Genomic DNA, 4,748 nt, shown 5'->3' on the forward strand with positions numbered 1-4,748 from the left:
TCTTTCACAACTTTTTTAAGTACGGACAAATCTCCCTATTTTTCTTCCTTAAATAAATAAAATCTAATTTTCTTTTATTTTAATTAATTTCTAAACTCCCCTTAACTTTCTATAACTCCACCACCTCCCTAATTTCTTTAAAAGCCTATTTTATTGCCCCAAAACTCATATTCTCATATTTCCTCTATTATTTAAATAAATAAATCTCTATTTAAATTCTAGTTTACTACTGAACTACAATCCTCATTTCTACATTAATTCTAACAAAAAATCTCCAATTTAAGTTATTAAACTAAAAACACTCGCAAAACTCTATATAAAAATAAATATAAAAAATTTGGGTGTTAAAACTCTCCCCCACTTAAAGAATTTTCGTCCTAAAAAATTACCTAAAGGAAACAACTTTGGATAATACTATCTCATCTGGTCCTCTAACCCCCTCGTCATGCTACCCCCAACGATGATTGCAACTAAAGACATACCACTTATAAGACACGCGCCTTGAATTCAATCATCAGGTCCAGAGGTCTCCTCGCCACTCAAAGCAAAGACTTTTCCACTAGTCTTTATGGCATTTGGCGCTTTCGTTTCCTTCCGACACTGCATACTTATATGACCTAGTTCTCCATAGTTGTAACAAGTCGGAACAGTACTCATGCATTCAACAACACAATGTCATTGTTTCCCATACTTAAAACACTTTGGGCATGCATTATTCCACTCAATAGCATAATGACCTACCTCTCCACATTTGAAACATCTCATAAAAGCAAGGGATCCTCCCCACTTGTTTCTTTCCCACTTGCACCCTTCTGCTCATCAGTGCACACCATAACTCTGAAAATCTTATCAATCTCTGGAAGTCAAGCCAGGCACCTTCCGGATCATACCTTTCCTTGAATGTAGGCGGGCTATTCCTATAAAACTTTTCCAGCCCATAAAACTCATCGTCTCCACCATTTTGATTATGATTAGCTTGCAAAGTCGTGTTCGCTTGCGCCATCACCTGAGCCATCACTCCCAAAGCTTCAGTAATTTCTTGATCATTTCTATCTCCAACAATTTCTTTCTGCACGACCAGTCAAGACGGGCTAACTAATTGTAAACAGTAAAGCAAATAGCAGTTGACGAGTTTAAGGATCAACAATATTCACACACATGTCATACACCAGAGTGTAAATAATTTCACAAAACCTAGGCCGAATGAACCAACCTGATATGATACCAACTATGTAATACCTTAATCTACAAACACATATATAAATAAAATCATGCGAAATCATTTTAACTTAGCGACAGGGTTTCACATCTTTTCTCAACATAAAACATCTTTTTCAAAAATCACAATAAAACAGTGGAACTCAAAATATCATTTCAACTTTAATTGTCTCAAATTATAAATCATTTCATTTAAATAAAAGAGGTTCAATTAAACAACTAGAAAAATATAAATAGTAAAGGTAACCCATCCCAGTGTTACATTATCAAAGTGACACAGGAAACTAAAATAAACTCAAAGTGATAAACCACAAAGAAAGCTATTACGCCATCCTCCAACTCAATAACGGCTAAGGCTCCTCTACCTGAGCATTTGTACCACAAGAGTAAAGAAAAACATGGAAACAAACAGGGGGTGGAAATAAATTCATAAATGTTAATGGTGTAAAAAACAATGAGGATAGCTTAAACATGTTATTCATCAAACATATAATCATCCATAACAATCATCATTCACAAGTGCAGTTTTGTATGCAATGTAATCAACACCTCTCCTCCAATGCATGTGCTACCAAGTTTTGGATATCAAAGTCATGTTACTGATTCATCCACCAGCCGATGGTTCCTCTCTAAACCTGGTTCGTCTTTGAACCAAAACTCGTCCCAGGTCCCCACTTTTGAACCTGGAAATCATCATTGGACTGAAGTCCCAGACTCGTCATTGGTCCCCACTTCTGAATCAAAAACTCTGTTAGAACAAGATTTGGTTATGCATCCATACCTTGAGTTTTGATGATAACAATGTTGTATTTATGTGAGAATAATTTTGGTACCATAATGATTTGTTATTGTGTAGCTTTAACAACCAGTTCTGATTCTGATCATAAGATGTGCAACATCATCAGTTTCTGAACTTTGTGTTCCAAATACGCTTCTGCGCTGCAATTAGAAGTTCTAAAAGATGTCAATATTATTGCTACAATGTTCTTTCTGCTTCGGTGTTATTTCACCCATCAGAAGCTTATGAGGAGACTCTATATTGCTGCTGCAATATTCTCTCAGTTCTTACTTCTGGACGTGACTCTGATCACCAAACTTCTGAAGAATGGAAAGCTTCCGAAGTTGTGTTATGTAGCTGAAGATTCTGAAGATCTCAAGACAGACGATTGAGGTTATCAAGGTTCTGACTGAGGATTCTAAAGACTCTGAAGATGCTGAAGAACTCAAGCCAGACTACTGATGTTGTCAAGGTGCTGACCCAAGGTTTTGAAGTTTTTGAATCTAGCTCTTTACTTTTTCACTTCATGCTTCAATCATCTTTTATCAGAAGCCAATGAATCTGAAGATAAAATTAAATGGGAACATGATCAAATAGTACATGGTACAAATCGAACAACCTTTCCACTACCTGATTTCGTGGGCAAGGATTGTACTATTCATTACACTTGTTACTACTTTTGTGAGAGAAAGGACAGTATGTGGTATCATTCCTTTCCCATCCAACAGTGGACATCTGCTCAAGGAGCTTTCCCCTTTTTTCCCTCCACCTGTCACATGCTTCTCTATATAAGCATGCATTGGAGACTTGAAGAAAATGCTGATTCTGCACAAGTATTTTGACAAGGTATTTTTCTTTGTGAAACGCTATCATTCTTTGTATACAGTGTTCTTTAAGTGTTTTTTATTCATTTGTATAAAAATCTGCTTGTATAGAAGCATCTTGTAACACACAAAACTAGTATTCAAACTATTTGTTTGATTCCTTAAGGAGGTTATCCTTGAGAAGACAAAGAAAGTTGTTCTTTGTGAGTCCTTGAGGAGACTAAGGTTTAGTTGGATCCTTGAGAAGACAAAGAAGGTTATTCTTTGTGTTTATTGTAATATGTTGATTATAATGGATTAAGTCCTTGTGTATAAGGCAAATCACCTTGGCGGGTGGACTGGATTAGCTTTGATTTTCAAGCGAATCAGGATAAAAATATTTGTGTTTTTATCTCTTCATTATTAAACTTGTTAGTGGTGTTTTTGTTTTGGAAAAAGCTTTTGTCGGTAAAACCCAATTCACCCCCCTCCCTTTCTTGTGTTTTTCACACCTTCAATTGACATCAGAGCTCCGATTCTGATTGTGATAATAGTTTTATCAACACCTTACAATGTTCAGTACCGATATAGTTGTGTGAGAAATAATGGTTGCCGCTAACGCTGCTAAATTTTTTAATAATAATGATATATATCATTACAATGCTAAACCACCTACTTTTTATGGTGAAAAATTTGACTATTGGAAAGACAGAATATAGTTTCTTTCTTGGTTACGATGTTGATCTCTGGGATCTTGTAGTCGAAGGCTATGTTCATCCAGTAAATGCTGAAGGAAATACTTTAGCAAGAAGTGTTATGTGGGATCAACACAAGAAAGACTTCAAAAATCATCATAAAGCAAAACCATATTGCTTAATTATATCTCTTATACGGAGTATGAGAAGATAACAAATAGAGATTCTGCCAAATCCATCTTTGACTCTCTGAGAATGACTAATGAGGGAAACGCTCAAGTAAAGGAGACAAAGGACTTGGCCTTAATCCAGAAATATGAGGCTTTCAAGATGGAAGATGATGAAAAAGTTGAGACTATGTTCTCAAGGTTTCATATGCTTGTTACAGGGCTTAAGGTTTTGGACAAAGGGTATTCTATAACTAATCATGTCAAGAAAATTATCATAAATCTTCCCAAAAAAATGGAGACCTATGGTAACTGCATTAAAATTGGCTAAGGATCTCAACAACATCAATCTTGAAGAACTTGTTAGTTCTTTAATAAGTCAAGAGATTGAGCTAAAAGAAGATGAACCTCAGAAGAGAGGCAAATCCAAGCCTGAGAAGACTAGAGCATATCAAGCTGAGGAAGAATTAGAAGAATCTGATGAAGACTCAGAAGATGATGATGAGTTGTCTCTAATATCAAAGAGAGTCAACAGACTCTGGAAACACAGGAAAAGTGTTCAAGGAAAACTCAAAAAAGTTAGAAGGACTGTTGGTCGCTTCGAATCCTTATATGGTCAAAAGAAGCAAACTTATGGAAAAAAAGTTATCTGTTTCGAGTGTAAGGATCTAGGCCACTACAAGAACGATTGTCCTAAATTGAAGAATGACAGAAGGCCCAAGAAGAACTTCTCCAAAGTTAAGAAGGGGTTGATGGCTACCTGAGATGACTCAGAATCTGAAGAAGAAGATTCTGACGAAGAACAAGCCAATGTTGCACTAATGGCAACTACTGAGGATCCCACTAGCTCTGAGGAACCAGAAGACAAGGTTTTATCATAATTAGAATCTGACTCCAATTCTGAAGAGGTATTCTTTAATCTATCTCGTTATGATATTGAAATTTGTCTTTCTGAAATGCTGGAAAAGTACCAGAGTCTTCAAAGTAAATACAAGGACCTTAAACAAGTCCAAGTAACGGCTTCTGAAACTCAGAAAGAGCTTGAGAATGATATTTCCTCTCTAAACGAAAAAGTATTTTCTTTAGA

The sequence above is a fragment of the Lathyrus oleraceus genome, chromosome 6 (assembly GCF_024323335.1).
Source record: "Lathyrus oleraceus cultivar Zhongwan6 chromosome 6, CAAS_Psat_ZW6_1.0, whole genome shotgun sequence".
Lineage (NCBI taxonomy): Eukaryota > Viridiplantae > Streptophyta > Magnoliopsida > Fabales > Fabaceae > Lathyrus > Lathyrus oleraceus.